The following is a 13,254-nucleotide window of genomic DNA, read 5'->3' as shown; positions in this document are numbered from 1 at the left end:
TACCCAGTTAAGCAAGAAGGTAAAAAAACAAGTCAGGGAGATTTTAGATCAACTTGAATATCAGGGGGTGATTGAAACATGCACCTCATCAATGAATAATCCTTTGTTTCCTGTCTCCAAACCAGGCAATACATATTGTCTAGTTTTGGATGACAGACACTTAAATTCTTGTTGCAAAACATTTGCAGTGCAAAATGCACATGGTACAGCATTAATGAATAACATTGTGCATAAAAAAATATAAAACCACATTAGACATTTCAAATGGTTTCTTTTGTCAAAATATTGCACCAGAAAGCAGATACTTGACCACTTTCTCAATAATGGGGACTCAGCGTCAATTTTGTCGAATGCCCCAGGGATTAAAAAACAGCCCAGGGTTATTCTCAGCAAGGGTAACAGAGTTACTACAAACTAATGATGACGAGGCATTGTCATATGTCGATGATATATACCTGGATATGCACTTGAACAGGGTGAGCACCATAATATTGGGCTTCGCCTCAGAGGGTTACAAATTCAACTTTAAAAAGTCAAGAATTTCCCACCTCAACGTCTTTTTCCTAGGATATGAACTATCAAGTGAAGGCAAAAGCCTGGCAGCCAACTTTTTAGAAAAGTGTGCGCTGCTCAAACCGCCAAAAATGCTGAAAAATTTGCAGTCGATTCTAGGTTTCCTGAATTTTGGAAGAACTTACATTTTAAATTACGCAGAAAGGGTTAAACCTCTCTATGAATTAATCAAACCTGATTTTAAAATCACACATTGGACACAAAAACACACAGACATTTTGCGTTCACTCCAAACAGACATGTTAGCAACAAAATACTTGCAAACACGCGTAAACGTAAGCAACTTAGTGATTCGAATAATTTCGGGTCAGTTCGGATTCACCTACTTAACTTTTAACGAAGGTGAAAAAGTACCAATTGCATACAAATCCAACTTGTATACACAAGCAGAAATGAAATTCACTTATACAGAAACAATTCTGACAGCAGTTCAAACCGCTGTAGCAAAAGAAAGAGCCCTAGCACAGAGGAAACACATTATGGTTGTGACTCCTGTACCAGCCCTAGAGGCAGTTACAAAGGCTAGCATTCCAAATGCAAAAGCTTTACATCCGAGATAGATACAATGGGTTAATTCTCTTGCTGCAACTGATGTTGAATACGTTTTTGATCCATATTTAAAAACACAAGCATTCCTGCAATATGAACACGAATGTCCTCTGCCTACTGAAATTCTCCCTCTTGACCAGTACGAATTTTTTAATTTATACTGACGGATCTGCACAGCCCGCTACTGGGAGTAAACAAGCTTACAGTGCAGCGTGTGCTATCGTTAAAGGTCGCATGCGAGATGGCAAACTCAGACCAATGGTCACAAAAACGCAATCTCTAGGAGATTGTACAGCTCAGCGAGCTGAACTACAAGCATTTAAGATGGCACTTGAAAATACAGATCGTGAATTCCCCACACTGATAGTGTGCGATTCTTTTTATTTGTGTTTAATCTTACTATTAATATTTACAGAATTGGATTCAAAATGGTTTCAAAGATGCAAAAGGTGGCACAATCAAGCACAAATTGCTTTGGGAACAAGTAGTTCAGTTGCGAAACGGACTACAGAACACTCAAGTGATACACACGCTGAGTCACCAATGTGATGGCGTTCACGTTGAAGGGAATTCATTGACTGATGAAGCCGTGAAAGGTGCTGTGCAAACGGCTTCCGTAGCTGTAATCACTTGTTCAAAAATGAAAATAGACAGCGAAATAATGCTGGCTGTCAATGCATCAAGCAAAGGCAGCGGTGCGGCATTACCTAAAACGTTTCCACTCAAATACTCATATATAATTGATGCGAATGGGGTTCCGTTTGCTCGAATCCCTGGAGTGGGGGCTAGAGTAATTCCAAACAGGGAACGTAGAGCAGCTTTGATTTACGAAGCGCATCTAGGAGAGGGTCTGATACATCAGGGGATCTCCAAGACAATTATGGAGTTAAAAGAGATGTACTGGTGGCCAGGGATGAATACTCTCATTCACATCTTCATTAATAACTGTATAGCATGCAATAGAGATCGCAGTACAGAATGCCACCAGACACCTGACTACAATGTAGCCAGCCCAGTTCAGAAACCATTGTTAGATAGCATCAGACTAACAATATACATGCGTCCTCATGGACGAATGCAATCCCAGAAACACTAAATCTAGGTACCTATGGATGTGGCCTCAGCGCTCAGCTGACGCTCGAACTGTTATAAAAGACTTGCGAGTCTTTATCGGCACATATGCAATAGGTACACTACATTCTGACCAGGGTCCTGCGTTTAGCTCTAGGGCTTACAAAGAAGCCATGGTCAGTCTGGGCGTAGCATTGCGGTATTCTTCTCCATTCTATCCTGAGGGAAATTCTGTTGTGCAAAGAAAAAAACGGGACATAAAGCAGTCTATAACAGCTAGGGTATTAGGTTCGGGTGATGGGTGGGTCAAACATTTATATGGGGTCCAGCGTGCAATAAACAACTTGCCAAGAAGTTCTCTAGGGGGTGTCACTCCATATGAGGTCCTGTTTGGGACTAGAATGGTGGTTCCGGACTTAGATATGAAAGGCACAGTGGTGGAAAACAAACAATTTGATATCAAAGATTGTTTGACTGTTTTACAGGACTTAAATGAACTAAGAACGCAACAAAGGAACGTGGTCCTGAAGCCAACCACCACTGAGAAAAATACGGCCGTCCCAGCAAGGCCTGTCTGGATTCCAAAGCTTGGGGATCTAGTCAGAGAAAAGATCGCAGATAAGAAGGAATTTGGGCCTTCATACAGACAACCAGTACCTGTCCTAGCAATTCACGGATCAAAAACAGTACTTTTGATGCTACTTGCTGGTAAAAAGGAGAAAAGCTTTGTGTCCATCGACCTGATCAAACCACACTATGTGGCCGATACTGAACAGTAGGCCAAGTGGACTCTGCCAATGTAGCAGACGCACTCCTTTACCTACAAGAGGTTCAAACTGAGAGACTCATCAACTTTGACGATTCGACAGTAAAAAATAGAGGACTAAGCAACAATGCTATGGACCTTGTATCTCTTGAGACCCAAATAACAGTTTGTCCAGATACACCTGTTTACAATGAAGTAACAAGTGATCAACTGGTTCCAGCAATTTCATCAAATACGGATGCAATTACTACCATTGACAGAACTGCTTCTGGCTATTTCATGAACTTTGATACATTTTCTGAGGATCCCAGCGAGCCTGAAACTACGCCTGTACAAAGAACTTTCAAAGAACAAGCAACAGACTTTTTTCATCTGCTCAATAAAACTTATCTTGTTTCACCATGGATTGAAGTATGGATTGTTTTGGGAATATTCTTCTTTCTACTTTGGTTAGCTCTGGTAATAACTCTGGGTATGCTGATTAATGGAAGATATATTCAAATGGACAAAGCAAGTAAAAGAGTGAACTTACTTCTCCAGCCACACAAATCATCCCATCGTGAAGCAAGAGACTTGTCAGCAGTGAACATCACAGCGATTCCTATACCTGATGGTATAGTTTAGGACCAAACCGAATATGACATTTTGGGCCCGTCAGAGCTTTTGAAGATTCCACATTTATTTAAAATTTCATTAAGTGACTTTATTACCTCCAGTACCTTTTCTGATGATTGGAACTTCAAGACTGTTAATATTATGATGTCTGATCTAGAGATGTTAACTGCATTCACTAATAATGAATATTTACAAGGTTCATCAGACTATGAACAACTGTATTGTTATAACCACTATAGTCATCATTTCTTGCATAAATCTGCAACACCTAGAAATGTATTTATGTATAACCAATGGGAACATTGTTCTACGTCACCAAAGGATAGCTCTAAAACATTTGCAATAAAATTTCCATATTTTTCAGGGTTTAATATCTCGAATGCAGAGACACTTTACTTTAAGAATGTCAACAAGACAGGAATGAAAAATATGTTAACGAATACCAAACAGATTTATTCTACTGCCTTTATTGCCCAACCGTCTAGGCAGGGTTACGACTTTTGGAAAGACAACATTGAGACGAAAACTGTCTGGGGTACTAACGATTGGCAAGTACAGGGAATAGAAGCTTTGTTTAGAGCCTGTATCATCCCTGAGCAAATTATGTTTTTGAACAAAACTGTCCAACAAACATCATGCCTTGGAATAGCCAAGATAAAAGACATGAACACTCCGTCTATACCTGCACCTACAATTGAAAGTACTACACAGGGGGAGGACGACGAACATACTATTTTGAATAATAACAGATCAGATCATGAATAGAAAAAATGGTTGCTCTGGCCCTTAGACACAAACAACTGTCAAGATAGATTCCTGATTAAAACACAAGGTTTTACCTTTCATATGCCAGACCCACGTTATGTCCAAAGACAGCATCTGGGGGTAGTAACAACTTACAGTGTAGGGAATCTTTGCCTTGATTGGCTACAGAAAGCTACACTAGAGGATGTAAAACAACACTTAACTTTACTTCAAGAAGGCGCAGACCTTAGGGAATTCTTACTAGGACCAAGAAAACCGTGTCAAAAACGTTTCATATATGCCGGTATCTACGCTGCTTATAATGAAGCATGGAAGATCACCCAAGCAGAGACTGCAGAACAAATACAAGCAATTGATCACATTAATTTAGAGAAATCTCTCTCTGTAAGAGACAATGGGTTAACTTCTCTGTCATCCAGGATATATTCTTTGGACAGCATTGTATCCTCTGTCATAGACATCATGGAACAAGACTTGGGGCCATATGTAGGTAGCCCAATACCAGTCGGTAACAGCCGATTTTCGGTAAATATACCATTACCGACCGGTATTTAGGCTTTTGAGATGTAGGGGGATCATTTCTGCATTCGGCAATTTACCGAATCGGTAAAATTACCGAATCTGTAATTTTACCGATTCGGTAAATACCGAATACAGAAATGAGATGTAGGGGGAGTGTGTGGTGGGTGTGGGGATTCGTTATTTACCACCAACTGAAAGTTGGTGGTAAATGACGAATGTCTCTGTGAATGCATTATTTGGCCCTTAGATGTGTGCAATGTGGCAGACACACATGCCCTCAGGGCATGTATGTGTGCCACATGTGCACACATGCAGGAATCAGGGGTGCAACAGGGTGTCAATGTGACACCCTGCCACCCTTGATTGAGCTCCCCCCATTACCGATTCGGTATTTACCGATTCGGTAATGGTAACTGGCTTCCCATTGATTCCTATGGGCCTCCTGGCCCATAGGAATCAATGAGATACAGGTTACCATTACCGAATCGGTAAATACCGATTCTACAATACCGACACTTACCGAATCGGTATTTTTTTACCTACATTACATTTACCGATTCATAAATACCGAATCGGTAAAATTCGGTATTTATGAAGTGGTAAATGTAATTTACCTACATAAGGCCCTTGGTCATTTTGCAACATGGTCAGTCACAGCTATGTTCTATCATGCTATTAGGCTGGACGCTTCAAAACCTGCGTTCTGGCTATGTGCCTTGGCGTTTAATCAATACTATGTCAATGTTTGCAGAATTCAATCTCACTGATAGACAGATCAAACTGGCACAAATGGGAGCAGACTAGCATTGAAAAACTGGAGAAATTACCATTCACAGTGGCAGAAAAACTAGCTACTGAGTGGATCATACATGGTAAGATTACGCTGCCTGTTATGACTTTCTATTTTCAGTATTGCCTAAAAAATATACCAGCAGGCAAGTATGAAAGGTTGGGTAAAGAATACATCAAGACATCCTGGGATTTACCTTACACACACAGATGTTGGAGTGGGGGACGTGAAGTGTTTCTTAGCGGTGAAAACTGTGAACACGCACTAAGCGGTTCTCTCCTTTGTCAGGGTATTAACTTACACGGGGCCTGTGACGGTTCCACTACAAACTTATCCTGTCACCTGCACGGTTCACCGACAGCAGTGATTAATCCAATCTTTGGTCAACTTTCAAATGGGAGTTACATTATGTTGAATGATCACAGCTGCTGTGGCATGCTGCCAGGTATCCCATATCTAGTAACGGTTACATCCAGGGTCACTTGCTGTATGCAGGTCTTGTTTCACCAAATAGACATAGTCACGGAGTTGCCTTTATGGCCTTCACTGAATATCTCTTCTATACGAGTTGATACTCTATGCATAAGGAAAGTCATTCTTTTACAAAAAACTGTGCCTTTGACCTCTGCCAAGCAAACCTATGATCTCCAAGTCGCAAGGAATTCTACAGAGATACATACCCTTTTGTATACAAACTGCCCTGTGCATTTCTCAGAAATGTTAGGTCGTTCCTTAAACATGTCTGATATGAGCGGTATTGTACATGTATTTAAGAATGTGTGTGCAGGACTGTTAGCACCTTTTCAAGCAGTCCTAGGAATTTTTCCAAACTTTGTGCACTCTGTGTTTGGCGGACTGCCGCTCCTTTTAGCACTCGTTGCAGGGATACTATTTTTGCTCCTACTGCTACAACATGGCAAGCCAAATCACCAGTGACACCCAGTTCACCATGGAAAGAACTCTATTGGAGATGAAGTGTTGTGAGCGCATCGTCCAAATTCTGGATTTACCTCGTCTACGAGAATTAAACACTACTTGGTTTCTGTCATTCAGACCAATCTGGCAAGATTGCATCTTACCTGTTCTACGCTGCCTGCCTATGACACTCCCATCAGTCATGCCTACGGATATCGATACTCTGCTGGACCCGATAACGGCCCATGCTATGTGTTGGCCCCAGCGGCTACCAATCCTGATGGCGGCATTCATTGAGATCACACAGACACAACATGCTACTGCTGAGGTACGAGAGGAAACACCAGGCGTGCAGGTAACATCCAATCTGGACATTGCTGATGCTTCCATGCTGAAGGCAATAGTTCGCATCTATGTACTGTTGATCTTCTACATGATGTATTCCAACTCTCACCCACAATGGTAGACAACTTTGGGATTAGAACATTTTATGTTTTTTCCATCCCCACACACTGACTTTTGATTCAAGCACACAGTGTTCCGGAGAGACTCTGAATTTGGCCTCCATTCTTTTTCAAACGTGATACTGATTTTGGAACTTTTTCTATGATTATATATGTTTTTTCTCCTTTAGCTTATTTTAACAAACCCATGCGATACTCTGTTTTAAGATATGTTTAGAACGTTTAGGATTTAGTAACGTCCTTCATACGAAACTGGAGTGGGTGTTGTGTGCAGATTTAGACTCCGTATATAGGTTCCCGATTTATGTCCTTATATAGGTACAATTCACATTGCCCTTATTTGGACATAGAAATCCGGCCCCTATTTAGACATTGTCCATACAAACCAAATACAGGCATGGCCACCTACATCCGTCCATCCACGTCACAACGAATTTTTGGAAAACCAGACCCTTAAGCCTTTAGGAATTTCCCTCAGCTTGAATATTGATTTCTCCAAGAACTCATTAAGTATGCATGAACATCTATCGATTCATGACGTTCCTCTGCCCGACTTTTACGTCAATAATGGCATTCCTAGACACCTTCAAGGTATAAATATACCAGCACTTGCCCTGGCAAATTGCAGTTCCCGGAGGATTCGATCCAACCCAGACTACGCGGTTCGCCACGGCAAGTTTAGAAGGAGATCAAGTTCCAGCCTGATGCACTGACCTGACGCTGCCATCCTCCTCGCAGAGAATCCAGCTCCTGTGCTCTCTGACTTCCCTTGCGGGGAGTTAGACTATCGAGTCCAGAAAAGAGATTCCAACTTCTCTCATTCTAAGGTATGGAGCTGACTAGAACTTAGAGAAACTTTTGGCAACTCTTGGCTAAACTAAAATATAGCTAGCTATACTTTAGAAATGGCACCTACTTCAAACCTCGTACTGCACTTAGGTTAGGTACACTGGGGTAGAACAATTTAGAAGCATCAGATGAGTATCACATTTTAGCTTTATGTCATAGCTACAAACCATGCTATTGCAATATTATTTTATCTTACTGCTAACCTCATACATATTGTACTTTGCAGTCTGTCTTATGATTGTAGCAATTCATATCTCGTGCATGAGAAATAAGACTGTTCTATAAACCCTTTTATTGAAACGCCCGTCTCTATTTCTGTGCAACTCTGTAGAAACGAAGCATGCACGATTGCCTGAGTGAAACTATTATCTATTGTTTCCACGATTCTGAGACTTTTCCGATTCTAAAAGGAAACAAAGGTGTCATGTTTATGCGGTTGTCAGAGACTAATCCCTTCTTGTATATTCGAGAAGTTTCTAGTGACCTCTGAGTTAGCTGGCACACACAAGTAATTAAGTTTAATATACTCGATAGAGACATACTGGCCTTAGTCCTATGTCAAATCTATAGTGTATGTTATTCCAATGAGCAGAGCCTATCAGGGATATAGGAACTACACTACAAAGTGAAGTGTAGTGAAGTACGTTTTTGACAAGGGATCAATCAAACGTTTTAGTAGAGAGTCAGGCTTTCAGCCTTCTGCTGAAGTTGTAGACAATGGGGATGTCTCAGGATTTGAAAAAGCGAATTTGAGATCAAAGGACCTCTTTTAGACCTGTCAGGTAGTTTCCCTCAAACATTTTTAGCTGATTTTGCTTTTACTGGCCTTAGGAAGAGTCTGCCCACTTTACCACTGCTAACCAGTGGTAAAGTACATGTGCTCACTCCTTATAACATGGTAACATTGGCCTATCCCCAATTGGCACATAGAATGTACTTATACATCTATTGTAAAGAGGTACTACATGTACCCAGGGACTGTAAATTAAATGTTATAAGTGGGTCTGCAGCACTTATTGTGCCATCCACTCAGGTACCCCTTTAAAAATAACTCAGTCCTGCCACTGCAGTCTGTGTGTACAGTTTTAAATTTTTGCCAGGTCCAAACCTTATTTTTTAATACATACAAGTAACCCGTAGGGTAGGCCCTGGACAGCCCAGAGGGTTGGCTGCAGTGTATCTAAAAAGTAGGACATGTAATTTTAAGTTATCCATGTTCTGTTAGTGAAAAACCCTCAAATTAGTTTTTCACTACTGCAAGGCTTACCTCTCCCATAGGATAACATTGGACTTAATTTATTGAATTTAACATGCTGTAATTTCCAAATTGTAATTCTAATGAAAAACGCTCTTTCATGGTAAAGTCGGATTTCGAATTACAATTTTTGAAAATACCACCTTTAGCAAGTTGGCATTTTCCTGCATTCGGTGCCTGCAGCCTGTCCCTGGACCATGTGGCTGTGTGTAGCTGACAGCTGGGTTTTGTGTATTCCTCCTAGACAGCCACACACCATAGAGACCTTAGGTATACCTGGACAGGCCATCACCATCAGAATGGAAGGGTGGAGCTGGGCACAGCTCTACTTTCTTTCATAGTTATCGCAACCAGCAATATGTCGAATCGTTAAATCTTGTAGCAACAAGACAAGTATCCAGAAGCCGACTTCCTGTACCTCCCAAGCCCTGTTATCACTCGAGGAATTGACCACCCTCCGAGTCATAATAGCCCTCAGGGGAAAGGGGAATTGGAGGAAAGTAGATACGCATATGAATAATCTATGTCGATGCAAGATATCCACTAAAGGCCCGAATGGGTTCTCAGCCTCCCAAGCATCAGTGGGTCTGGAAAATACAAATTGACGTTGTTACCTTTTCCAATCTCTTCTGGTATCAGTTGCTAAAAGATTTTACATCTCCACCATAAATTCTTACCCAAAGTTTCCCTCGTTCCTTGCTAAACAAAAAACCCAATGCATGTTAAGCCGTACATCCAGAACACTCATAGACTGTGATCCAAAAGGAACAAAAGGTAGGTACATGTTTAAAATACATGCATTATAACACACTATGCTTCTCTGCAAACCCGTCACTTCCCACAAAGAAATATTTGTACCTAATTAGGACCTTCACTCAAATGAATTATTTTAATTCCTGTCATATAGTAACAAAACTATGATTCAACAGACATCAGTCCTTGAAAATAATCAAAAGGAAACACAAAGACATTTAGAAAAAAAAACTAAACTCAAATAAGGTCTCTTGATATTAGTTCACGGTCAATATTCTCTTTATTGGAGTAAGGGCTCTTTCTTTTTTATCTTTTAGGTTCCCATGACAAGTGAAGCAAAATCCGGAATTGAGAAACCACCAAATAATTTCAACACAGACCACAGAATGGACGGTAAGTTACTTAGGGGGGAAATGAAGCATGCACCATACCCAAGGTTAGAGGAGTGGATTGTTGTTTCTTAATGTTCTTTTCCTTAATTGTCTTACAGGAGACAGCAGCAAGAATCCAGGAACCAAAAGTAAGTTGCTGCTGAGTATCAGTTACTAGTGCAGGAGAAGATTACAACACATGGGTCCTAATAACTAAGTTGAAAATACTGGAAAGACTTCAGGTAAACAGGCGAAAACAGAACTCGTAGCAGGAAACCAAACAGATCAGGCATACCTTGCCTCTTTGATTGCAGGCAAATGTGGGCTCCCGAGCGCACTCTTTATCCCTGCACTTGAGAGTCGGAAGCGTGTCTAGTGCAATATCCTGGGGGCAGGGGTCAACATGGAAGGCCAAGGAATGCTATAACGTGTCCTCCATGACTGCCCATCCCCCTCTGGGAGCCATGTTGGCTGCGCAGTGTGCCCAATATTTGGGCATGCGACAGCAGCCGCTACACTTACACTTGAATTGGCTGAGTTCTGCCTTTTCACAAAGGGCTACATTCCCCCCCTGTAGTTAGTTTGGAGTTGGTGCAAGGGCGGCAAGATGTATGGGGTCTTCAAAGGGAATTCTAGAAGCTTTTCCCACCCTCCAGAGGAATGGTACCAGATATAAATATTGGACCTCAGACACCACCTCTTCAGTATACTTCTGGACCTGTGGATACTCTGCCAGGAAGAAGGACTGCTGTGCTGACGAAAGGTCTGCCACTTTGCTGAACTGCTGCTCTGAAGGACTGCTGCCCTGCTGTCCTGACCTGCTGCCTGCTGCTCCTTTGCCTGGATGAGAAAGACTGGACTTGCATCTCTTGAACCCAGAAACCAATAGTGACTCCAAGGGCCGGTTGGCTGGCCTCCTGATCTGAAGTCTGAGGGACAGAACAGGCTACCAACAATCTTGCCACTGCACCTGGACTCTGCCATCTGAGTCTACCCTGCTAAGTGGTGGCACCCCAGCACAGAACCCATGAAAGTGTGCTTAAGGGGCTCCGCCAGCCTCTCTGGAACCAGTGGAATGGACCCATCTCCTCTGCTGTGCAGCACAACTCCAAGCAGAAACAACTCATTGCCACCGCTGGATGGGTCTCCTCCATCACAAAGACCTACATCACATTGCAGCCCTCCACCTCATCAGAACCACCACTGCTTGACACATCTTCGGTGTAGGCCTTCGCATCCCTCATTGACGGTAGCCTCAATGATGACAACGGACTCCACATCGCAGCCTCGCAGCTCTACGGAACTGATGCTTCACCCTGACTGAATGATGCATCATTGACACCAGACTTCGCATCGCAAGCCCTTGTCAACAGAATCCTCGATAACGATGCAGAGCCCCCCCATATCACACACTCGCCTCTTCTTGGATCCAATGCATCGCATAGGCTGAGCGGCGCATGTTCGACGCAGACCCTCGCAGTGCTCCCCGAACCAGGATTTAAGGCACTTTATTCAGCAGGCCTAACTGGGTCCCTGTAGCTGGCCCATGTTCCATCATGGGCGGCCTGAACTTGTTACTTTGTCCCAGTCCAGCATGACCAGATACCCACAGTTGGCGCTTTGTGCTTTTGTGGAGCTGTTTTCACTAAAATCTTTAACATTACATACCTCTGGTTCTACTGATTGTGGTACAAATGATTTACAAGTTGCCTCCAGATTAAGGTTGACTGCTCTGTGCCAAGCTACCAGAGTGTTGAGCACTAGTTAATTTGGGGTTGGCTTGTGCCTCACCTTGACAAGGACTGTGATTGCTGCTTGATGAGGGCTCACACCCCATTCAACCAACAACCCAATTTCTTACAACCAGTCTTTCTTTTTCCAATGAGACCTATGTATCACTAGGTTGCATCCCAAAATATCAGCTACAGGTGATCACAGAATGACCCAGTGAATGAATAGTTAGAAAGGTTGCTTTTGCAAGCGTCTGTAATTGGGTAGAAGCACAGTGCTTGATGGCCTTCAAGGAACACCAGACCATCACGCCTGCATTGCACCACAAAACTGGATTGTATTAAAACAGCCCATGTTCCTTGAAAGAGCTGGTGTTTCTTTAAAGAAAAATCCAGTTTGAGAAGATATTGGTGAGAATAGGCACTAGCTCCATGGTCCACTGCCTGTCCCTCTCTCCACAATCATACAAAATAAGTTCCAAAGGGAAGCTGTTGAAAAGGAGAGCCACATCCTTGAGATTCAGCTACTACCTCCTTGGAAGAGTCTGTAATGGTTCAATAGTTTGCAACTATAATAGTGGTTGCAAACTACTGCTAATTATCATAACAAATCACAATTAAGAGGGCATATCCTTCCTAATTGTGGTTCGGAATAGGTCGATAAATCCATTTTGCAAGTCAGAAATTATTTTCTGGCTCAAACAATGTGTTTAAAAAAAAGTCAGTCAGTCAGAATAACTTTATTTCACCAACATAATGAAGGCATAAAAAGTATACTTCATATAAAGACTTTCCACATCATTACAATACAATACATTTTCAAATACAATAGTTATACAAATTACAAATTTATAATAAAAAATCATACTTGATTAAGGGCACATTGCAATAGATTGATTCAGCAGATTGAGCGCCTCTTTTTAAGAGCAGTTAAAAGAAAAGATGCCACAGATAAACAGGTAAAGGGGTCAGACAATAACTGCAAATAGTAAAAGGCCACACAACATTGTTTAAAATTCATTTTACGCATAATGGGGATAATAATCCTTTTCCTTTCATTACGATAATGTTTACAAAAAAAGCAAAAAATGCATATCATTCTGTATTGACTGATTATCACAAGTACAAAATGGGAGATCGGAAGCAACAGAGACATCACCAGGGATGCCCAACATTAGAGAGATATAATTTATACGGAATCTCACCAGGATATACCTATGCTATAGGTTAGTAACAAAAGTCAGGTACGTTGATTTTTTTTCCATT

Source organism: Triturus cristatus, chromosome 5_1, assembly GCF_964204655.1.
Source record: "Triturus cristatus chromosome 5_1, aTriCri1.1, whole genome shotgun sequence".
Lineage (NCBI taxonomy): Eukaryota > Metazoa > Chordata > Amphibia > Caudata > Salamandridae > Triturus > Triturus cristatus.
This window is presented reverse-complemented; position numbering follows the sequence as displayed.